Genomic DNA, 25,692 nt, shown 5'->3' on the forward strand with positions numbered 1-25,692 from the left:
AGCCAAAGCCTGGAGCTTGATTAGGGTCTGCCTCATGAGTGGTAGTGGCCCAAACCATTCAGACATCTTTTTTTGTTTGTTTGTTTTTGTTTTTGACAGGCAGAGTGGACAGTGAGAGAGAGACTGAGAGAAAAGTCTTCCTTTGCCGTTGGTTCACCCTCCAACGTGCCAGGTGCTTACCCTGGTCTCCCATGGGGTGCAGGGCCCAAGCACTTGGGCCATCCTCCACTGCACTCCCGGGCCACAGCAGAGAGCTGGCCTGGAAGAGGGGCAACCGGGACAGAATCTGGCGCCCTGACCGGGACTAGAACCCGGTGTGCCAGTGCCGCAAGGCAGAGGATTAGCCTAGTGAGCCGCGGCGCCGGCCCAGACGTCTTTTAATGCTTTCCCTAGAGAAAGATTTTATTTATTTTTTCTGTTGATTTTATTTTTTCCCAAAAAAACTTTTATTTAAGGAATAGACATTTTGATCGCGGTCTGTGCCGGCCTCTGGTGGCTGAGCTTCCTGCGGGTTTCGGAGTCTCCCACGAGGCCGTGGATGAGGAGGATGAGGAAGCAAGGGCGCTGCTGGTGGGCGGCACCGATGAGGCCAACCCAGGGGCCCCCGCTGCCTCATGGGCACTGCCAGCCCTCTGCGACCCCAGTCACCTGGTGCACTGGCTTTTGGTGCTGCTGCCAATGTGCTTCCTGGGCTTTGGCAGTTATTTTTGCTATGATAATCCTGCTGCCCTTCAGACTCAGATTAAACAGGATATGCAGGTGAATACCACGAAATCCATGCGGCTGTATATCTGGTATTCTTGGTTTTGTGTTTCTTTGGTGGCTTTTTGATAGACCGAGTATTTGGAATATGGTGGGGCACAATAATTTTTAGCTGCTTTGTTTGCATTGGACAGGTTATCTTTGCTCTGGGGGGAATATTTAATGCTTTTTGGCTGATGGAATTTGGAAGGTTTGTGTTTAGGATTGGTGGGAAGTCTTTAGCTGTTGCCCAGAATACATATGCTGTAAATTGGTTTAAAGGCAAAGAACTAAACCTGGTGTTTGGGCTCCAACTTAGCATGGCTAGAATTGGCAGCACAGTAAACATGAACCTCATGGGCTGGCTGTATTCTAAGGTTGAAGCTTCATTGGGTTCTGCTGGTCATACAACCCTTGGGGTGACACTTATGATTGGAGGCTTAACGTGTGTTCTTTCCCTAATCTGTGCCTTGGTCCTTGCCTATTTGGATCAGAGAGCAGAGAGAATCCTTCATAAAGAGCAAGGGAAAACAGGGGAGGTTATCAAATTAACAAATGTGAAGGACTTCTCCTTGCCGCTGTGGCTCATCTTTGTCATCTGTGTCTGCTATTATGTCGTGGTCTTCCCTTTCACTGGACTTGGAAAAGTTTTCTTTACAGAGAAATTTGGATTTTCTTCCCAGGCCGGAAGAGCAATTAACAGTATCGTGTATGTCATATCAGCACCCATGTCTCCAGTGTTCGGGCTCCTAGTGGATAAAACAGGCAAGAACATCATCTGGGTCCTGTGTGCGGTAGCAAGCTGCTCTGTGTCCCACATGATGCTGGCCTTCACGAAGTGGAACCCGTGGATTGCCATGTGCCTGCTGGGACTGTCGTATTCGCTGCTGGCCTGTGCGCTGTGGCCCATGGTGGCGTTTGTAGTTCCTGAGCATCAGCTGGGAACTGCATATGGCTTCATGCAGTCCATTCAGAATCTCGGGCTGGCGGTCATCTCCATCATTGCTGGCATGATACTGGATACTCAGGGATACTTGTTTTTAGTTTACTTCATAGCCTGTGTTTCTTTGTCACTTTTATCTGTGGTCTTACTCTATTTCGTGGATCATGCCCGAGGAGGGAATCTAAATTATTCTGCAAGACAAAGGGAAGAAATGAAAATGTCCCATACTGAATGAGAAATTTAAAGGGCTGTGTTGAGAGAATGGATTGCACACATCTTTGGTTTCAAAACCTCCTTTTTGTATTAAGTTCTTCATTAACAGTCAGGGTATGGCAGATCAAGTCACCGTTTCCCATAGTGTCCATTTCACTTCAACAGGTTTCCTTTTTGGTGTTCAGTCAGTTGTCACCGATCAGGGAGAACATATGGTATTTGTCCCTTTGGGACTGGCTTATTTCACTCAGCAACTTAATACATTATCCCTCTTAGTAGTTTTTTTTGTCTGTTCTACTTAATATGACTGGTTTAATTCTGTAATTAATACACAGTTATTCTTAATTGTTGAAATTTAACTGAAATGTGATCCCTGTTAAACATAAGAGTAGGAATAAGAGAGGAAAGAGATGTACAATTTGGGACATGCTCAAGCTGACTTGCCCCAAATGGTAGAGTTAGAAACATACCAGGGGACTCCAATTTAATCCCATCAAGGTGGCATGTACCAATGCCATCTCACCAGTCCAAGTGATCAATTTCAGTTCACAATTGATCATAATGAAAGGACTAAGAGTCAAAGGAAGCACATAAACAAGTCTAGTACCTGCTAATACTAACCGATAGAATAAATAAAGGGGAGAGTGATCCAACATGGGAAGTGAGATACTCAGCAGACTCAAAGAATGGTGGATGTCCTAAACAGCACTCTGGCCTCAGAATCAGCCCTAAAGGCATTCGGATCTGGCTGAAAAGCCCATGAGAGTATTTCAGGCATGGAAAGCCAAGACACTCTGGCAAAAAAAACAAACAAACAAACAAACAAACAAAAAAAAACCCTAAATGAAAGATCTCTGTGAGTGAGATCCCAGTGGAAAGAACAGGTCTTCAAAGAAGGAGGTACCTTTCTCTGAAGGGAGGAGAGAACCTCCACTTTGAATATGACCTTTTCTAAACAAGATAAGAGTCGGTGAACTCAGAGGGCTTCCATAGCCTTGGAAACTCATGACTGGAGCATAGGGAGATTACTGATGCCATAGACAGGAGTGTCAATTGGTAAAGTCAACAACAGGAGTCACTGTGCACTTACTCCTCATGTAGGATCTCTGCCCTTAATGTGCTGTACATTGAGACTTAATGCTATAATGAGTACTCAAACAGTATATTTTGCTTTGTGTTTCTATGGGGGTGCAAACTGTTGAAATCTTTACTTAATGCATACTAAACTGATCTTCTGTAAAAAAAAAAAAAAAAAAAAAGAAAGAAAAGAAATTATCAATTCCCAACTTGACTCTCACTGGGATTAAGCATGACAATAGGTCTGATCTGATTTCATCATCATTTAAAAAATCATCTATTATTTTTCACTTTATGTTTGTGTGGAGCAAACTGTTGAAATCTTTACTTAATGTATGCTAAACTGATCTTCTGTATATAAAGAGAATCGAAAATGAATCCTCATGTGAATGGAAGGGGAGAGGGAGTGGGAAAGGGGAGGGATGCAGGTGGGAGAGACGATATGGGGGGGAAGCCATTGTAATCCATAAGCCGTACTTTGGAAATTTATATTCATTAAATAAAAGTTAAAAAACCGCCTTTTTTTTTTTTAAGGTTAGAGCTTAGTCATTAGGAAAAATGAGGGACTGACAAGTTGTATTTCAGATGTACCTATTGCAAAGTGAATCTGCTGGCTTGTGTCTTTGTGCTGTCTGCTGCTGAAGAATTCGCCTTTAGAGCAGGCTGTCGACAGGGAGCACTTTGGAAAACTGCTCTGCAACATCCCAGGGAACTTCAGGAAGTAAATGATGGAAAATACTGGGATTTTCATTAGATACCTTAGGGATGTGATCTTTCCTCTATCTTACAGCAGGAAAGAAAACTTCTGAGGGGGACAGCAAGGCCGTTTTGCACGGCCTTGTTACAAACGTTCCCTTTTGCGAAGGGAATGTGAGCAAGTCCTCTTTCTGAAGCCTCTCCCCAACCATCACTTGCAGGTGGCGCTCTGCTCTCCGTTGGGTTTGAAGGCTGCTGAGTTGTGACCCTTTTGGGTTTCTTACCTGTTACTGAGACCCTGCTCACTAAGAGACATAATTTTATAGTACAAACTTTCTGTAGCTTTGCCTCATGCTCTGATAACTCAAAAGTGTTCATTTATGGTGATGATTTCTTATCTAGATGGATAAATAAAATTACTGCACAGAAGGAATACCTGAGATCTTTTAACTTTTGGTTTTTAAAATATACTGAAACACCGATTGTAATTATTCATGTGGAAGATTATCTGTAAGAAAACATAAGTTGGCATAAAGAAAACTTGTCTGTTACTGTCCCTGAAAAGTCACAAGTGGCTTTTTCTCCAGTGTAGGACTTTTAAGTTACCATTTTGTTGATTTTGTTAAATAAAACGGGAATATGACACTTCTCTGACAGACCTTAAGACTTTGCACAATATTAATGAAAGTCAAGGACTTTTCCATGTGTTTTGCTCTCTGTAGGCTTGCAGATATTTTAGACAGCATAAATGAAATCACTGTGTTTAGCTGAGTGTCTTATGTAAGATGTGTGGCATGACATTGTTATGATTGGGAATGCAATCCTTATGCAGGGTGACTTCATGGACTTCACGTTTTCCTGACTTAGAGTTTCTGGTGTCATTATTCATGCGTATGTTCTTTGGACTCTGTGCTAACGTGGCAGCTACACCAGCAAGCCAGAGTGCAGGCAGTGGGCGTTGCTGATGCATGGCTCCTGTGGCCTAACCCCTGCCTCACTCCACTGCCTCTGTGCTGCAGCCACAGGGAGCTGCTTCCATGTTTTCAAGCAACCTCTCAGGGGCTTTGTACAAGCTGTTCCCTTTGTTTAGAAGGTTTTTCTCTAGGGTTCTCTACAACCTGATGGCACCTGATTTACAACAGAAAACCTTAGCCCCAGCCCAGAACCATTGTTCTTTGTGGAAACTCTTCCAGACCCTTCAGGCTAAATGAGGTTCTTCTAAATGTCCCTGGTCTTTGAAAAACCCTGTACTTCTTTTTGGCTTACCTCAGTTTATAATAAAGAATTTATGATGGTGCGAGTGTCTCTGTCTTCCTTAGATTGTAAGCTCCATGAGGGCAGGGGCTGTGTCTGTTTTATTAATAATGATTGTATCCATTGTGCCTAGCACAAAAAGGCACAAAATAAATATTTTTGAATAATGCAAAAAAAGAATAGACATTTTATAAGTACAACTTTAGGAATATAGTTATTCTTCCCATCATACTCGCCCTCCCACCCCTCCACTTCCTCTCTCTCCCATTCCCAGTGCCATTCACAATAAGATTCATTTTCAATTAACTTTGTACACAGAAGACCAACTCTATACTAAGTAAAGAGTTTAACAATTTGTGCATACACACACACACACACACACTCACAAACTGAGAAAAAAGTTTTACATTTAACTCATAATACAACTCATTGAGGACAGAGGTCCTGCATCAAAGTTAGTGAACAGTGACGCCTGTTGTTAATTTAACAATTCACACTCTTGTGTATGACATCATTGATCACCTGAGGCTCTTGATATGAGATGCCTAGGCTATGGAAGCCTTTTGAATCCACATACTCTATCAGTATTTAGACAAGGCCATAAGTAAAATGAAAGGTGTCTCCTCCCTTCAGAGAAAAGTACATCCTTCTTTGATGGCCACTTCTTTCTACTGAGGTCTCACTCACAGAGATCCTTTATGTAGAACATTTTTTGCCACAATGTTTTGGCTTTCCATGCTGAAATTCTCGCATGCGCCTTTCAGCCAGACCAGGATGCCTTAAGGGCTGATTCTGAGGTCAGAGTGTTAACTTAAAGCGATTATCATTCTATGAGTTTGCTGTGTGGACTGCTTCCCATGTTGAAACATTCTCCTTTTTAATTCTATTATTACCAGACACTTGATTCTATTTATATGATTCCTTTAACACTCAATGCTACTATATGTTCACTTTAACACTTAATATGGTCACTTCAGCACTCAAGATGGCATTTTTACCATCCAGCTTAATGGGATTTAGGATCTCCCTGGCAAGTTGTTAAATTGTATCCTTAGAAGTAAGTCCATAGAAATGTATGCAGAACTATACAGCTTTATGGTTACAAACTTCCTCCTCCCTCCCTTATTCCCACTCTTATATTTTACTGAGATCTCTTTTCCATTGACTTTATATACACATATGATTAACTTTATGCTAAGTAAAGAGTTCAAAAAATAGTATGAAGGAAAAAAAAGTGTTCCTCGACAGTCAGGACAAGGGATATTCAAATCATTGGTTCTTGAAGTGTCAATTTCACTTCTACAAGTTTTTTTTTTTTTTTTAGGTGCCCTATTATCACAGATCAGGGAGAACATATGGTATTTGTCCCTTCAGGACTGGCTTATTTCATGCAGCATGATGTTTTCCAGATTCCTCCATTTTGGATTTCATTTTTTGACCACTGTGTAGTATTCCATATTGTACATATCCCATAATTTATCCAGTCTTTAGTTGACAGGCATTAAGTTGATTCTATGTTTTAGCTATTGTGAATTGAGCTACAATAAACATGGAGCAAGCAGATATCTCTTTTATTTACTGATTTCATTTCCTTTAGATAAATTCCCAGGAGTGGGAAGGCTGGGTCATACGGTAGGTCTATATTCAGGTTTCTGAGGTATCTCCATACTGTTTTCCATAGTGGCTTTGTCTCTAGGCTCTTCCTACAGCCTTATCACTGGTGATTTGAGCTGCTGCAGTCTGCTCTCACCTCAATCCCCAGTGCTGGTATGGAGGCTCTAGGCTGCTAGGGTCCCAGGTTGTGGGCACCCACTACCTCCATGTTGGTCTATTGTGTTCCTCTAATTTGTGTAGAGTTTCCCTGACATTTTCTCCCTAACTCTTCCTTTAGACTGTCTCCACTTTTTAAAACTATCTTCTCCTAGACTAGAGCAGTAAACTCCCTCCCTACTCCACCATCTTAATCCCCAATGAAAGATTTTAAAATGTCATAAAAATAATACAAAGGAGGTGATAAAGGTCAAAGAACATAAAGTAGCAGCTATATTGGAAGAAAGGGTCTAGAGATCTAATGTACAGCATGAAGATTTTAGTTAAGAATGTTATGTGCTGAGTTTTACTGAGTTTTAGTGCTCTTACCACGCATAACACATGCACACACATGCCTACTCCTCCCCCCAACACAGAGACACACAAAGGTAACTAAGTAACTGCAAGATAAAACCATGATTTATTTAAGTATGTATGTGTGCATTAAAACATCATGTTGGTCACCTTAAATATGTACAACAAAATGTAAAATAGAAGTACATACTCTAAGTTAATCATGAATGTTATACTTAAAGTCCTTAAACTCTGGAAATAAGAGTTAAGTAAACTTTAGTGAAATAAAAAGCCAGTCACTTCTATTTACTTTCATAACAGTGTTGGTGCCTAAATGCAAATAATGTCATTACCAAGGCACCTTTTACAGAGAATGTGAATTTTAAGTAACAGGAAATATAAGATTGTTATACTATAAAAACTCCATTGAAAATGTGTAACTTTTGGTCTATTGGGATTATACCATAAGACTTATCCAGTTGATGCTTCATCTTATGAAAACTAATGTTGGCTACTCTCCAAGATCATAAAACTACCATATTTATTTTGACCTTTAAACCACCCCCTCACTTCTTGAAAAACTTTGACAAATTGTGTGTTGGCGTGTGAGTTTATTGCCAAGCAGTATGCTGGAGTTTGTATGGGTTAAGGACATTTCAATATTCCAATGTTAGTGTTTCCCTTAAAAAATTAGGTTAAATACTTTCAAGTAGAATAGGCTTCTAGAAGAATTGTTGGTGGACTTCTTGTTAAACAAATGGTGAAAAGTGGAGGAAGTATGGCTGTGAAACATAGCGAGTGGAATCATTGTAGGAAAAACTGAATGCCAAGCATACAAGCATTTGCAAATCAGGCAGTATTCTACTGTTTTTTAGATTTATTTACTTATTTATTTGATAGAGTTACACAGAGAGAAAAGGAGAGGCAGAGAGGTCTTCATCCGCTAGTTCGCTCCCCAGTTGGCCTCAATGGCCAGAGCTGTGCCGATCTGAAGCCAGGAGTCAGGAGCTTCTTCCGGATCACCCAAGCAGATGCAGGGGCCCAAGGACTTGTGCCATCTTCTACTGCTTTCCCAGGCTATAGCAGAGAGCTGGATAGGAAGTGCAGCAGCCAGGATTCGAACCGGCACCCATATGGGATGCCGGCATTGCAGGCGGTGGCTTTAGCTGCTACGCCACAGCACCAGCCCAGTGTTTCACTTTTTAAAGGTTCAGGATACTGATGTCATGATTAGAGAATGTAGTTTATATGAAAGGTGAGGGCCATCAACCATTTGCATTACAGACCCAGGCCTCTTGGTTTTTTGTAATCAGCTCCCACTACAAGTTTGATACAACTGAAGGAAACAGGTAGAAAAAAAGTCAAGACTTGATATGGTGCCTTTCTGTCAAAGTTTCTTTTGTTTATTTTCATTGCATCAGAAGGGCATTATACTTGTAATATAAGCCTTATGAACACATCAGTCATCTTAACCAATGTATTAAAGTCATCGAAGTAGTTGTCTGGGTTACTAGGTTCCACTAACTCTGCTTCAGCAACAAATGCTAAATGCTTCCTGGGCTGTAAATTAAAACTATTTGTTGTTAATTAAGACCATCTGTAAGCTGAAAAGGACTTGGGGATGAAAGGAGTGGTAAGGTGAAAACTCGTGGTGTCTAGATACCGGAGTCATTGATCCCTGGAGTAAATTGTTTCGTGAATTTTTTATTTTTTATTTTTTTTTTGGCTAGGCATGTGTTTCCTAGGTTTGAATTAGCACATGACTTGTTTCCTCTGTGGGTCACCCATTAACTGACTAACAGGTGATTTAATGATGTATTTAGAAACCACCTAGAAAACAAGACCACACTCCCTGGTGTATATGTGACTTAACAGAACTTCTAGCAATAGATCTTGATTATTAAAACAAGGTTTCTAGCTGGCACCATGGCTCACTAGGGTAATCCTCCACCTAGCAGCACCAGCACACCGGGTTCTAGTCCTCGTTGGGGCGCCAGATTCTGTCCTGGTTGCCCCTCTTCCAGGCCAGCTCTCTGCTGTGGCCAGGGAGTGCAGTGGAGGATGGCCCAAGTGCTTGGGCCCTGCACCCCATGGGAGACCAGGAGAAGCACCTGGCTCCTGCCATTGGATCAGCGCGGTGCGCCGGCCGCAGTGTGCCAGCCGAGGCGGCCATTGGATGGTGAACCAACGGCAAAAGGAAGACCTTTCTCTCTGACAGGCAGAGTGGACAGTGAGAGAGAGAAACACACACACACACACACACACACACAAGGTTTCTATTATTTCAGAGGTGGGACAAAGAAGGTGAAAGTGAAATGATATGCCACTCCAGAAAGCACCAGATAGATGGCATTTTGGGAAACAAAGACAGCATTTAAGGTAGTAGGCAAGAAATGTTGGCAAAGTTAAAATAGTTCCACAATACAGCAAAAATGATTGGACTCCAATACACGTGACTCTAATACATACTACAGGTTTCTAGAGTACAAGAAGACACCTTAAAGATTGTATAACCCCATCTTTTAACTTTATAGTTAAAACTGGGGGCTGGTGCTGTGGTGTAGAAAATAAAGCCTCCACTTACAGTGCCGGCATCCCCTGTGGTTGCAGTTTGAGTCCCGGCTGCTCCAGCTCCCTGCTTCTGTACCTGGGAAAGCAGCGGAGGATGGCCCGAGTTCTGGGGCCCCTGTACCCACATGGGAGACCTGGAAGAGACTCCTGGCTTTGGCCTAGCCCAGCTCTGGCCATTGTGGCCATTTGGGGAGATGGAAGATTCTCTCTGTCTCCCTGCCCCCATTCCTCTCTGTATTTCTGCCTTTCAAATAAATAAATAGATCTTAAAACAATTCATAAGTAAAATACTAAAAAATACCCAAACTGAAAACAAGCAAGCAAAAACACTGAGTTCTCAAAAGTTGTTCTTTTCTTTTGTCTGTGTATTCTTCTGTTGATAAGCTGGTAGGATGGATACTAAAATAATGAACAAGTAATTCAACAAATAGACATTATGTAGTATTCTGGAAGAAAGACTCTCCATTCAAATTAACAAATTAACTTTAGGGAAACCAAATAAGTACTCTCAAGGAATTATTTATTATACCCCACCTTGTTTCACAGAGAATTACACTTTAATATGGGATAAAAAGATGTGTACGTGATTGCAGTAACTCATTGAATTTAATGGAGCTGCCAAACTGCTGGACAAACGAGTGACATGTATTACCTCATTCAAATCTTCCAGCGACCTTCTAAGGTGCTGTTATTGTTGCTGTCCTTATCTTATAGCTTAGAAAACAGGTACCGAGAGGCTCAATCACTAGCTCAAGTGGCAACAGCAGAGTGTGAGCCCAGGCCTTTCTATGTGCATGGAATCTGTTGATAACTGTGACAACACTGTGTCCCATGCTATGCAAGACAAAATACTAATACACTGTAAGAAAGATGGATTTATATGGGGCATTCAAATGGAGAAGATCACTCAGGCCAGGGTAGAGGGCAGGCTTGAAAGTATGTCTACTGGAGATGGTAGCCTAGTGATGGGCCTTTGAAGAATGGTGGATTTTAGACAGATTTTTAATTAGATGTATATTCCTGAAAGTTTAGAGAAGCCATGTTATTCTTTCAGCGATGATAGAATCGATTCAAGAAAAGTTGATTTAAAGATTGCCATCAAACCATTCCTTTATGAGTATATATTCTGTGCACTAGTATAGTGGAAATTTGCCAATCTTGGCTTGAAAATGACCCTTAGGGCACCTTTCTTGTTTGTTCATATAATTTTTATTTCTCTTTTTACTGCCCTGGTTGAAGAGTTATACCCTTGTAAATTTTGCATCTGAGAAGTTCCATCTGGGTGAACCCTAATCCAAACTACATTGAGCTCTGAAAGAGAACTTTACAGAATACCTAATGTATAAGATGTTCTATCCATCTCCCTTCATGGATAAATTGCTCTAGCTTTGTATTTCCTTACTTGTACCATTTATTTTAGCAGTCATATACCTCAGCACTTTTTGTAATGTGTACGTCACATTAGAAATGGTTTTATACAAGTATTTCTTTTCTGGTCACCTTTGAAAGACAGCTAAGTACTGCTACTAAGATGCTGACATAATATCATTTTTATGAAATAGAGCATGTTGTAACTTTTGTCTCTTGTACATAAGTGATTCAGGTCACACCCAACGAGTGTAGTTGCTAGTTACAATTTTTCTTTATCAGAGTTTAAATTTACATATTTACAAACTATTTAGAATCCTTTATTTCTTTTTCAGTAATGTTTCTATACAAGTTAAAACTAAATTACTATTTTTCCCAGAAACTTTTCCTTCTAAACTATTTTTCTAGAGGAGCAAAAAGATTATTGCAGTCTCTTCTGGGTCTCCCACGTGGGTGCAGGGGCCCAAGGACTTGGGCCATCTTCCACTGCTTTCCCACACCATAGCAGAGAGCTGGATTGGAGGTGAAGCAGCCAGGACTCGAACCAGTGTCCATATGGGATGCTGGCACTACAGGCAGCGGCTTTACCCACTATGCCACACAGCGCTGGCCCCTACCCATTAAGGTTTTTTGTAATGCAGTAAGGTTTGAATGGAGTAGCTCCCAGAAATTGTGTGGGATTATGGATTGACCATTGAGAACAGGTTTGTATGGAATAGATCAATAAGAAATTGGAATATATTTGAAGCTAAGAAGTATACTATTGCAGTCAGTTAACCAAGTTGGGTACTTTGTCAAGTGCATTACTATGTTTGGTGGAAGTATTAGCTGTGTTCAGCTAAGCATGAAATTATCAGTAGCTGGAAAAGAGTGACAGAGTTGTACCTATCAGTGGTATTAACTCAGATTCATTGTGTACTGTAACCCCTGGGGGCTTATAATTACCCACTACAGAACATCATAGCATGATTAATGGGGCCTCATTTACTATATAGTAATGTCAGATGGCTCATTTATTAGTCATGCCTCACAATATCTTTGTGAAGTGGATCAATATTATTATAATCATTACTTTTCTCCTAGTAAGATCATTAAATTGCATCTTAAGATGATAAATCATACTATGAAAGGTCACACACATAGCTTATATTATAGTTGGGTTTTTGAATCAGTTTCCCCATGCTCATTCAATGAGATTCCTCAAGCAAATGGAATTAAATATGATTTTTACAATAGGAAAAGGGAAAAAACACAATACCATTTTTCAGTGCCTCCTTCCTGACATTCATAAGGTAAGATAATTTTGTACTAGTTAAAACCAGAATGAAAATGGCAACTAAGGTACTATGGCAGGAAACCCAAGGATAATTAACTTGCAGGGACAAAGAAGAAGAAAGAGAACACAAATTCAACAACCTCAATATAAAATGGAAACTATAAGTACTTCATTTACTCACTAATTATAAGAGTGATTATATTTTCATTAGGCAGCACATTCTTCTGTCCTGCTAAGTGAGTTGGAATGCTATACAAATGAATTAGCATTAAAGCTCTATGCCTCTCAAAGAAATAAAACCGACCCCAGATCACTGAATTCATAATAAGTAGCTGAGCCTTCTTTGGAAGGAAGAGAGAAGGAGAAATCTGTAAGTACCCCCAAAATGTTGTTGCTAACATTTGGTCTACTTCCAGCATTTCAGACGTCCGCTTTCTACTCTACTCTAGATAGCAATTATCACTTTTTAATGTGGCTTTGAGATTTTAGAATAGAATCCTTGTGAAGTGCATCAAACATTCTTGAACTGTTTTCAGAACATTCTTTTCATGGAGCCATGGAGCCAGCTGCTCCTCTGCCTTCATCAGTTAGTGTTTTGTCATTGATGCTTTTGAGAATGTGGGTGCGATGAAGGAGCATCTGAGACATTGATCCACTTGCAGCTATTTTAAGATGATTTTAGCAAAACGAGACACTGATTTATAATGCACTGTTCCTTTAGTCTAGCCCAAATCATATGATTTGTCACAGAGGTTACTGGATGTAACTGCAGAACAATTGAATGGATTTTTTTTTTTTTTTTTTTTTTTTTTTTTGGGCTGCAGACTTCATTTTTATTGTGGCCCGAGGCCCTGGTTAAAAGGCCTGGGAGGGAGGGAGGGAGCCGGGGCTCTGCCTCCCGGCACAGCTCAGGTCAGCGGGCCGCAGCTGCAGTAGAGCTGGGATAAGGTCCTGCTCAGAACAGGCCCCAGGTTCCTCTGCAGACGCCCGCACTTGACGGTGCTGAGCAACATCTCCTGCTCCTCGGGGCTGCCGCAGGCATCACAGGCGGCCAAGAGGCTGGACGGGGTGCTGTATCGATCCACCAGCGCCGCTGCCTTCTCCCCACTCACTCCACGCACCTGCATCAGCTGCCGCGCAAAGACCTCTCGCACGGACTGGGCCTTGTTCTTGATGGCTCCCGCGTTGAAGTCGCTGAAGGTGAGGAGTGGGCACAGGGGTTCGGGCTGGGCCTGGTCTCAGATCCCGGGTCCCCGGGGGGCTCCCAGGGGCGGCTGCGTAGGGTGTGGCCCTGATAGAGACTCTGCAGGCCCCGAGTCATGAGGGCCAGGTAGGCCGCCGACTCCTTGATATCCGCCGTGCGCTTCACGAAGAAGCCGTCGATGACCTGGGTGTTGGTGACGGCCTGCAGCAGCGTGCTCTCTGGGAGGCTGAGGTTCTGGGCCGGGCCGTGCTCCTCCACCAGGTACACTCGGCGCCCCAGGCCGCAGCGCTTTAGCCGGAACTTCTGCTCCCGGAAGCGGCCGTCCACGATGCTGCTGCACAGGTCGTCCAGCCGCTTGCGCTCCACGATGTGGTCCAGCACCAGCTCCCCTGGCCTTGCTGGGTCCCTGGGCTGGGTCTCCTGGGCCACCCGCACAAAGTCCCCGACGTGCAGCTTGCGCACCGTGTGGCTCACACGCAGCCGCTGGAGTTCTCGGAGTAGCTCGGGCCTGTGCCCCGCCCCCCTGGTCTCACCAAGGTCCACACACAACAGCACCCTGTACTCCCCGAGCCCCAGCTCCAGCGCTGCCTGCTGGACACCCCCCGCGCTGGCGCCAAGCTCAGCCGGGGCCGCCCCTGGCACTGCCGACTCCTCCCCGGGAGGCTGCTCAGGCCCCACGCCCGCGTCCACCGAGCGCGGTCCTGATTCAGCCAGCTTCTGGGCCAGCTCCAGGCCCTCCGCGGTGAGCGAGTACCTGGCTGGCTGGTGCGCCCTGAGCACCAGGTTCTTGTGGAGCAGGGAGCGGAGCGCTGGCCAGGACCGCGAGCTCCCGGGAGTGACCCTGGCGGCCATCTGAGCGCACCGCTGCAGCAGCTCCTCCTTGGTCAGGAAGCCTCGCCCTCGGGGTTCAGGTGCTCCTGGTACAGCAGCAGCAGCACCGCCCGGGCCCCTGAGTGCCGAGCCGGCCAGTAGCCACCGGAGCCGCCGGCCTGGGGCTGCGCGGAGGCTGCCACGGGAGGGGCCTGGGCCTGGGCGGGCGGCCCTTCGCCGGGGGCACTCCTCGCTCCGGACGGTGAGCCCTGGCCATCGCCATCGCCATCGCCGCCGCCGCCGGACGCTCGGTGCTGGCGCAGCCGCTCCTCCAGCATCCTGCAGAGCCCGTCTCCGAAGTGCTGCAGGATCTTAGCTTCCTTCCCGCTGCGCAGGGGCAGTGGGTACCGCCGGAGGGAGCGCAGGGCCTTCTGAAACACGAAGCGCGTGCGGCGCCCCCTGCTGGCCGCCTCGTCGCGCCACTCGGTGAGCCAGCGCACGAAGAGCGGGTTCGGGCACTCGGGCAGCGGGCGCTTCCGGCCCAGGCGGACCGGCGCCGCCATGAGCCCCGGCGCCCGCGGGGCGGGGCCGCCGCCAGGTCTGTGGCTGGATTCGAACACCTGGCCGGGGTAGGGACTGAGGGTGGGAACCTCTGCAGTCACGTGGCCCAGCCCGACAGGCGCCTCCCGCCGCCCTCCCCGCCCCCGCGCGGCCCTCAGTGGCCAGAGCCCAGCGCAGCCGCGGCCACCTCTCGCCTCGGTGTCCCCGCCCGGCCGCGGTCGGCTTTTCTGGCGCCGGATTTTTTTCTTTTTTGTAGTAAAAGAGAATGCAGCCTTACATCAGGACATTATTATGGGGCTAAGACTCTTGGTATCTTTCTTGGGAGTTACACAAGTGCATTACAAGGCTGAAACATTATTAGGATAATTCAGTCTGAAAATCTATCTGTTGAAGACAAAGGCTTGTTTTTTTTTACTCTATACGTTCAAAAGGCAAATCAATATTTCAGCCAGAATTTACAGAAATGTTCCTTAGCATCAACATTTTCGGATTCAGTATCTAAAGTCATCCTGTAACTTTTATTGAATGATACTGTAATATTTAACTGCATCACTTATTTTTTCATCATGGCATGTTATAAAATCAGTTCATATAATGAATTTGGATTATATTGTGACAAAGACTTGGAGGGAAAAACTGTCAGCATAGATTATGATATGTCCTCACGTTTATGGTGTGGCTTTATTGATAAAGTATTGATGTTTTGTGCTTCTGATTTGAAGGTACATTTTTCTCTTATTAACTTACTCTGTAAATTGTATACAGAACTGGATGATTTGTGAAATTAACAGCAATCATAATCATAATCAGATTTTTTGGTGACATCTAGGCTAACCCAAGAAACTGAGATAATAACTTCAAAATTCTTTGACATTGCCCAGTGTCAAAGAATTATCGTGTGTTGAATATTATACATACTGTATATAGCTAAGTTCTACCTCAGATGCTGTTTATACTTTAACCGGTTTAGTTTCATAACACAAGCATTTTATGTAAGAATTTTATTTTCCTATTCTGCACATTAGGAAACAAGGTTAGAAAGTTTCTAATTTCCTAAGATCACACCTTTAGTAACTGGGAAGGCTTGGGTTTAAATCAGGTCTGTCTGATGTCCAAGGCCATGCTTTTCTGTTGTTCTGGGTTGCATCTTAACATTAAAGAAACATCTCTTTGAATACATAACATGAATAGCTGCATTTATAAAATTCTATTTAGTGGCCGGCGCCGCGGCTCACTAGGCTAATCCTTCACCTTGTGGCGCCGGCACACCGGGTTCTAGTCCTGGTCGGGGCTCCGGATTCTGTCCCAATTGCCCTTCTTCCAGGCCAGCTCTCTGCTGTGGCCAGGGAGTGCAGTGGAGGATGGCCCAAGTGCTTGGGCCCTGCACCCCATGGGAGACCAGGATAAGTACCTGGCTCCTGCCATCGGATCAGCGCGGTGCACTGGCCACAGCGTGCCAGCTGCGGCAGCCATTGGAGGGTGAACCAACGGCAAAAGGAAGACCTTTCTCTCTGTCCACTCTGCCTGTCAAAAAAAAATTATATTTAGTGTGGATGATCAGGAAGGAATTCATAGTAGTCAAAAAATGATAAAGTAAGCATAGCTACAGTGTTCATCTTTTATCACATCCCTTACCTCATGTCATGTAAAAAGAACCCTGCCTTCCTGCAGTTGTCTTTCCTGGATTTCTCTCTGATATTTTGCCCTCTTTGATATATAATATCATACACTACCTACAAGAATGTGGTGTAGTTTGAGGTTAGTGTAAGCTGAGCTGAGGAGTCATGAAAATCATACATGTAAAATGCGGAATGTGAACTAAATAATAACTACATCTTAGAACTTCTACAATAAAATATATAGATTAGTTTGTCACAAAAAATGAGGCTCAAGTAGGGGTATTCAGCTCTAGGATACTAGAATGTATTCAGTGTGGAATAACAGTAGTTATGTGTCACATTTATATTGAGTAACTTTGGCCATGAATACTTTTACTTCAGTTTTTAGCAACAGTTTTGGATTTCTGTTTTGGGTAATAATATTTCTATACTACCTAACTCCATTTCTCCTCTGTGTCAGTGATTTAAGGAATCTATTTGAATGTTCTTTTTTCCATTAAATTTTTTTAATAACTGCTTTTGAAGTAGGACCTTTGGATTGATATCCTGACCTTGGCATAAATTATCTGCTTTTTAACAATTTAAATAGGCTTCATATGACTCTTAACATATCTTTGATAAATTTTATATCATCTTCTGACACGCAAAGATACCCTAACTAAGGCAACACTAGGAGTATGACATGTCATGAGGCAGAAGAGAGAAAAATAACAAAATGTTATACACTATACTATTAATGGTACAGTCATATATTGTATTACATCACTGAAAAAGGACACAGCCCTGTGTGTATGAAATTAGATAGGGACTTCACCTTGATGGTATGGCTTTAATGATCTTGATGCTGAAAGGACAGTTGATCTCTATGATTCAGTGATTCTGTATTTGCAACTTATCTACTGGCAACCTTTCATTCTAACCCTCAAGTGAGTATCATGGCATGGTCACAGTCATGTGTAGAGTGACAAAATTTGTGTTGGCCAATACTCCAATAAGTGATGCTCTGCCTTCTTGGTTCAACTCTATTAATGTAAACAAGTGTCTCTTTCCCAGTCTGTTCAGTGCCATTGCTCTTTAAAATGACCCCCAAACATAGTGCTGAAGTGCCGTCAACCCCTCCTTAGTGTGAGAAGGCAGAGATGTACCTTACCAGAGAAGTTACATGTGATAGATAAGCTTTGCATAGGCCTGAGTTAACTGCTGCTGGTGAGCTCAGTGTTCTTGAATCAGCAAAATATACTACTTAAGGTGTCTAAACAGAACTTGCATAATGCAAGGTTATCTATTAAATGATTGGTGAAAATACGACCCAAAGGCTTACAGGAATTTAACCCTGTATTTCGTCTCAGAACAATAGTTCAGAACTTGCAAATTCATGTTTGTACCATCTTTTTATAAACCACACTTGTGCAGATAACAAGGCAAAATTGTGGTTAAAGTCACAACAAAATGCCTCAATCGGGAAGGCCTTTCAAATTTAGCTTTTTAGGAATCCAGTTTTCCTTAGGGAAGGCTAGGGAAACCTCTCCCAACCTTCAAGGTATTCTGTATTTTTTCCAGATGTCTCTACTGGAATTTTTCCTGAGGTATTAAAATGTCTGTTGTGTGTTTTCATTCATTCTCACTTCCCAATTTAATACTACCTTAGACCTATACTGTAAATTAATTTTACAACAATGATCATTGTAGTCAGTCTTGCACTTGGGCTTTTAAGGAGACAGTTTGTTTAAAGAATGATGCATGTTACCCCAAGGCTGTTCATAAATCAGCAAAGATGAAACACATTTGCCTCACTTGACCACTGCACTGCCAGGGAACCCATGGTCATGCCAGAAACTTAGTGCACCCTGCCTGTCAAGGGAGGGTGGTCCTTGTATATTTTGCTTCTGGATCTGGAGAGTGCTATAGCATGTTTTCAGTTGCAGAACAAGCCATCATAAAATTCACTTTTGCCTGCTCTAATAGCTAAGAAAGAAGGGAAACACTGAGATTTTTCCTTGAGATTAATAGATTACCCTTGGTTAATATTGAACATAGTATAGCTGAAAATGTTATATATGAATTAAATGATTCTTCTCAAAATTTCTTCTATTTAGTAAGGACAAGTCAATATTAAATATTTACTGAGAACTACTCGATATAGATTATTTTCAGCAGCTGTTGTCAGATAGCTGTTGAAGTGACTATGTAATTGTAGACTAACCTTTGTGAGAGCTGACTGCCATGATTCTCAAAGTGTGGGTCCAAGGCCACCTGCATCATGATCAGCTGGAGAATCATGAATAGTTCAGACTCCCCAGAGGCTCGCTGCAGGCTGATTAGATCAGATTTTCTGGAAGTGTGGGTCAGATATCTGTATTTTAAAAAATACTCCAGGCCGGCGCCGCGGCTCACTAGGCTAATCCTCCGCCTAGCAGCGCCGGCACACCGGGTTCTAGTCCCGGTCGGGGCGCCGGATTCTGTCCCGGTTGCCCCTCTTCCAGGCCAGCTCTCTGCTGTGGCCAGGGAGTGCAGTGGAGGATGGCCCAGGTGCTTGGGCCCTGCACCCCATGGGAGACCAGGAAAAGCACCTGGCTCCTGGCTCCTGCCATCGGATCAGCACGGTGCGCCGGCCGCAGCGTGCCGGCCGCGGTGGCCATTGGAGGGTGAACCAACGGCAAAGGAAGACCTTCCTCTCTGTCTCTCTCTCTCACTGTCCACTCCGCCTGTCAAAAAAATAAAAAATAAAAATAAAAAAATAAAAAAAAATACTCCAGTTACACGACACTCTGACTCATTTTTCTACTGAATTGGTGGAAGCATGAATTTCTAACATATTTTATAACTTTATTTTCATTTTTTGGCTGAGATTTAGTTCTTTTAGTCTCTAAGAAGTACAGATGAAATAAGTAAACCTAGTATGTGAAAATCTATGCAAACTCAAGGATGAGGTTTTTAGATAAGGTAAGTGATATTTAAACATACTTGTAAGCTTTGACATGTATGAGTAGTCTTGTTTCTTTCAATGCAGTCACTGAAGAGACCTCTGTATATGATTCTCTAAATGACCCAGAAAGATTCCACACATATTTTAGGGGTCAATTCCAATCATTCCTTTTTTTATATTTCATGACCACTACTCTTTACATTTTATTTATTTGAGAAGTAGAGTTACAGAGAGGGAGAGACAGAGAGGTCTTAGACCATCCATTGGTTCACTTTCTTTTTTTTAACTTTTATTTAATGAATATAAATTTCCAAAGTACAGCTTATGGATTACAATGGCTTCCCCCCCCATAACTTCCCTCCCACCCGCAAACCTCCCCTTTCTCTCTCCCTCCCTGCTTCCATTCACATCAAGATTCATTTTTGATTCTCTTTATATACAGAAGATCAGTTTAGCATATATTAAGTAAAGATTTCAACAGTTTGCACCCACATAGAAACACAAAGTGAAAAATACTGTTTGAGTACTAGTTATAGCATTAAATCACAATGTACAGCACATTAAGTACAGAGATCCTACATGAGGAGTAAGTGCATTGGTTCACTTTCTAAATGGTCTCAATGGCCAGAGCTAGGCCTATCCAGAGCCAGGAGCCTCTTCCCAGTCTCCCACATGGGTGAAGGGGCCCAAGCACTTAGGCCATCTTCCACTGCTTTCCTAGGTCATTAGCAGGGGTTGGAAGTAGAGCAGATAGGACTAGAACTGGTGCCCTTATGGGATGCCAGCACTGCAGGTGGAGGTTAAACCTACTATGCCATAGCACGGGGCCCAACAGAGTTGTTCAAAACCTGAATGACATATCCCTAAGCCAATTTGGTCATTTTTCCCCCTTGTCTTCCTTTTCCTTTCTTTTTAAACAGAGGATATTATCTGTTTATTACTGTTATCACCTAGCCTGCAAAAACTGTGATTATTTATAAAAGGCATATGTATTCTTTTTTTTTTTTTAGTAAATTTAAACTTCCAAAGTACAGTTTATGGATTACAATGGCTTCCCCCCCATAATTTCCCCCCCACTCGCACCCCTCCCATCTCCTGCTCCCTCTCCCCTTCCATTCACATCAAGATTCATCTTCAATCATATTTATATACAGAAGATCGATTTAGTATATATTAAGTAAAGATTTCATCAGTTTGCACCCACACAGAAACACAAAGTGTAAAATACTGTTTGAGTACTAGTTATAGCATTACTTCACATTGGACAACACATTAAGGACAAATCCCACATGAGTAAACAGTGACTCCTGTTGTTGACTTAACATTTGACACTCTTGTTTATGGCATCAGTAATCTCCCTAGGCTCTAGTCATGAGTTGCTATGGCTATGGAAGCCTTATGGGTTCGCCTATTTCGATCTTATTCAGACAGGGTCATAGTCAAAGTGGAAGTTCTCTCCTCCCTTCAGAGAAAGGTACCTCCATCTTTGATGTCCCCGTTCTTTCCACCGGGATCTCACTCACAGAGATCTTTCATTTAGGTGGTCGTCGTCGTCGTCTTTTTTTTTTTTTTTCCAGAGTGTCTTGGCTTTCCATGCCTAAAATACTCTCATGGGCTCTTCAGCCATATCCGAATACCTTAAGGGCTGATTCTGAGGCCAGAGTGCTATTTAGGACATCTGCCATTCTATGAGTCTGCTGTGTATCCCGCTTCCCGTGCTGGATTGTTCTATCCCTTTTTGATTCTATCAGCTAGTATTAGCAGACACTAGTCTTGTTTGTGTGATCTCTTTGACTCTTAGACCTATCAGTGTGATCAATTGTGAACTGAAATTGATCACTTGGACTAGTGAGATGGCATTGGTACATGCCACCTTGATGGGATTGTATTGGAATTCCCAGGCACTTTTCTAACTCCACCATTTGGGACAAGTCTGATTGAGCATGTCCCAAATTGTACATCTCCTCCCTCTCTTATTCCCTCTCTTATATTTAACAGGGATCACTTTTCAGTTAAAATTTAAACACCTAAGAATAATTGTGTGTTAATTACAGAGTTCAACCAATAGTACTAGAACAAAAAAAATACTAAAATGGATAAAGTATTACATTGTACATCAACAGTCAGGACAAGAGCTGATAAAGTCACTGTTTCTCATGTGGCATATGTATTCTTAAAGGATAAAAGAAGCATTGAGAATATTTAAAGCAATTAAAAATTTCAGAACAGAAGTTGAGTGTATATAAAGCCATAAAATAAATTTTAATTTAGCATCTTAAGGTATTTACTTGGAAGTATTGTATAAATTCTGAGATTTATATTTCAAAATCAGTAGATACAGACATACTTCTTAGATATATAATCTGCATATTTTTATGTATAGATGTCACTGTCTTAGCATCTGTCATATACTAGTTGGTACGCTATCTGTGGTTGAAAAGACATAATTTCCTAGTGAATATGGGACTCTCATCATTTAACACTTTGAGGCCCTGCTAGAAAAAAGACATTTTCTTAGACAGTAGGCTGATTAATAAGCCCTAACTGATAAATACAGTAGAGAGGATAGTTTGCAAAACACAGTTTATTTTATGATCAAAAACACAATGAAATTTCTCTCTTAAGATCAAGGTTGGGGGGATGTGCCTCATACTCTTTCAGGAATCTTTTCTGACTTGTTTTTTGGTGTTAGCAGTTGTTAGAAACTCTCACCCACTACTTACCTACATCCTCAAGCTTTGGGAATTTCAGGTTCTAAAGTCAGTATTCAGGACATAGAACCATCATAAGTAGTTCAGTAGGTTAAGTTGGAATGTAATAAGTTCTAATGTTCTCTAGTAAAAATGTACCCCCAAATTTCTGTGCTCTTAAATTATGCTCTTAAATATATCCCAAATTTCCATATTCTTTTTAAAAATGGTATTATTTGAGAGCGATCAGGGAGAAATAGAGGGAGAGACCTCCAGTGCATTGTTCATTCCCCAGAGGCCCAGGAACCAGGAACCCAATTCAGGGTTCAATTAGCAGTAAGGTTGAATTAGGAGTGAAGATGGCATCACAACTCAGGCACTGTGATATGGGATATGGATATCCCAAGTGGCATCTTAACTGCTGTGCCAAATGCCCACCCCTGTAGTATGGCTTCTTAAGAGCAGAATTAAGAATAAGATTGAGGCCTAAGGAGCTGGTGTTGTGGCAAAGTGGGTTATGTTGCCTGAGACAGCAGCATCCCATATGAGCACCTGCTGGATTCCTGGCTGCTCTACTTCTGATGCAGGTCCCTGCTAACGTGCCTGGGAAAGTGATGGAAGATGGCCCAAGTGCCTAAAACCCTGCCACATGTGGCAGACCTACATGGAGTTCGTGGCTCCTGGCTTTGGCCTGGTTGAGCCACAGCCTTTGTGACCATTTGGGGAATGAACCAGTGGATACAAGATCTCTCTCTCTGGGGCTGACACTGTAGCATAGTGGATAAAGCCAACACCTGCAGCACCGGGATCCCATATGGGCACCAGTTCATATCCTGGCTGCTCCTCTTCTGATCCAGTGCTGTGCTAATGGGAAAGCAGTGGAAGATGGCCCAAGTGCTTGGGCCCCTGTACCCATGTGGGAGACCCAGAAGAAACACCTGGTTCTTGGCTTCAGATCAGCTCAACTCAGGCTGTTATGGCCATTTGGGGAGTGAACCAGTAGATACAAGACCTTTCTCTCTGCCTCTCCCTCTCTCTAACTCTACCTCTCAAATAAATAAATAAGTCTTTAAAAATAAAATCTCTCCCCCCTTCTCTCCCTTCCTCCTTCTATTTTCCCTCTTCTCTCTCCCCTCACCCCAACTCTGCCTTTCAAATAAAAAGGTTTGAAGACTTCCTGGTTATAGTAGATGTATTAGAATAGCTATCATTATTTTGGGGTAAGATTGCATTTGTGTCCTAATGGCTAATATAGATTTGAAAGATGCAAATATTTATGATAGAATCATTTTAGTTTTCATCTCTTTTAGATACCAGAAAATTAAAAATTAAGTTTCAGCATGAGATTTATCCTGGCAATAAAGGAACAGTTGCTGATAATGTTATAGACTTACATCATCCTTCAGAAAAGATGCTACAATCCACTTCTCAGGATGGATTCTTGGCCTCTTTGAGTTTGTTGTGATACAGCTAAAGGAATAGGATCGACTTTCCTGATCCCATCCATACCTCTAAAAAAAACCAAACTTTTGGACTCATACCACTCACAGTTACTGTTAGGGAATCAATTTGATTTGGACATTTAAAAGAAAAAAAAAAAAACAGTGAAACTCAGCACATTTTCTTCCAGATGTATATAAGACAGAATTATTGGAGACAATAGTGTAGGTTTGTAGTTATTTAAAACAATGCATTTTTTCCATTTGGTAATATAGATTTACTTATCTCGAGCCCAGGACTGACACACCCTCCTTTGAGAATATGTCTGGTTTATAGCTGTGAAGTCAATACGACCTCCTGGGTCACTGAGGAAACAGTTGACTTGGTGTGTGAAATAAGAATTTTAAATCCCATGTTGAGCATTAAAGTAAAGGGAGATGGAACATAGAAGCTAAAAATACAGAAATATAGTAATTATTAAGTTGATTATGAGAATTAAATAGCTTATTATTGTCACTATAACTTCTTACAAATATTTACTAGGGGCCCAAAAGATGATTAGCATTAAACTTAGTTTATCAAGTGCCTTTGTCCAGTTTCTGCTGCCATACCAATACTACAGGCTGTGGGAATTACAAAGAAAACCTTATTTGGCTCCCAGTTCTGGAGGCTGGGAAGGCCAACATCAGGGCAGCTGCATCTGGTGAGGGCCCTCTGCTGTATATAATATGGTGAAAGCTCTCAGGTGGTGAGAGTACATGCACCCAAAGAAGAGAGTAGGGCTGAGTTTATTCTTTTTATCAAGAGCCAATGGCATTGATCCATTCACAGGGCCTATCATTAGTCATCTCTTGAAGGCCCCACCATTTAACACTATTGCAGTGGCAATGAAATCTCACCATAGCATCAAGTTTCTCTGAAAACCAGATTCTAAAAAAATACAATTCTTCAACTGTTACAAAGTATTAGAATTGAGCTTAAAGAAAAAAGTTATTTGGAACACACTATTTGAATTATAAGACATAATTATAATTACAAAAACATTTAATGATTAATTTTATTTCAATATTTTATTAGTTTTTCTTGAAGCACTTGGGCCTCTTATGCTGACATTTGCAGCCCCTTTTTTCCTGTATCACATTCAGGCTATAATAGCAGCAGTTGTAGCTCATACTTGCATCCTTATAAAATTTGAGATTTTTGTTTGTTTTTGACTTACAAAATTTTTAACATTTATAACATCAAGATATTAGATACATTAAGATATAGTTATTGAATAACAAGGTATTTGCATTTCACATATCATGAGCCTGTCCATTTTGTAGGTTGGTCAGTGAAAGGAAGGCTGCAATAGATACATCTTTAGTAGCACGGGCATGGATCGCTGAACCTGCAAGGTATGAACTGGTTTCTTTACTGCCAGCATTGCCAATGCCCTCACGAATCTGAGAGTCAGAAACCGTATCATTTAAAATTACAGCAGTGTTAAAATGGTTGTGTCTCAATTGCTTTCTAATCTTTTTTGTTGAAATAAGTATGAGTAAGTTTTGTGATTATTGAAAATGTGTTTTAAGTTCAGCAAAAGCTTGCTGGGTTAGATGTGTTTCCATAGACTCTTGAAAACAATGATTTCACCCATTGCTGTTTCAAACCAGCTTAGTGCTTAGATATGGCCCCTAGAAGTACTGATTGTATGAGCTGAAGGGACATGTCCAGAATGCATTTGAGGGAAAATGCATGAATTATCATCCTGTGATTTAATGGTGATTAGGCAAATATGAAAAATTTTGAACCTACCTTGATTTTTCAGGGAAAACTGGTGTGTAATATAAGGTTGTATTTTTTTTTGGTTTTTATCAATTATTAGTAAATTATTTAGTACTTGATATGGGTAAAATACTGTACTGGGTTGAGTAATGCATGGTTCCTGGGAAGTTTGAGGTTTAAAGACTTACCTACATGTGTAGCTTGCACATTACTTAGTCTTAATTCCATATTTCAATCATAAAATTTTCTGGAAAAATATTCACATCTACCAGTAAGATATTTGTCCACCTATTCTTTCCAGGGAATTATAAATGCAGAAACCTCACAAATAATGTAACACTGAAAGTGGTGAAATGATATTATAGGGAACAAATCATGTTTGATTACTCAAAGGAAAGGAAGTTGTTCCCACGGGCTTTAAAACAATTTGCAT

The 25,692-nt window shown here is 42.0% G+C and overlaps 1 protein-coding gene and 2 pseudogenes across 3 annotated transcripts in view; 2 read left to right on the forward strand and 1 right to left on the reverse strand.

Annotated features, from left to right (window-relative positions):
* Positions 1–25,692, forward strand: part of LOC127485706 (protein transport protein Sec24B) — a 150,175-nt gene that overhangs the window by 71,405 nt on the left and 53,078 nt on the right. The gene's annotated exons all lie outside the window — the stretch shown is intronic.
* LOC138848026 (lysosomal dipeptide transporter MFSD1 pseudogene) lies at positions 663–5,104 on the forward strand (annotated as a pseudogene).
* On the reverse strand, positions 13,062–14,879 carry LOC127489985 (crossover junction endonuclease MUS81 pseudogene; annotated as a pseudogene).

The sequence above is a fragment of the Oryctolagus cuniculus genome, unplaced genomic scaffold, assembly GCF_964237555.1.
Source record: "Oryctolagus cuniculus unplaced genomic scaffold, mOryCun1.1 SCAFFOLD_122, whole genome shotgun sequence".
NCBI lineage: Eukaryota > Metazoa > Chordata > Mammalia > Lagomorpha > Leporidae > Oryctolagus > Oryctolagus cuniculus.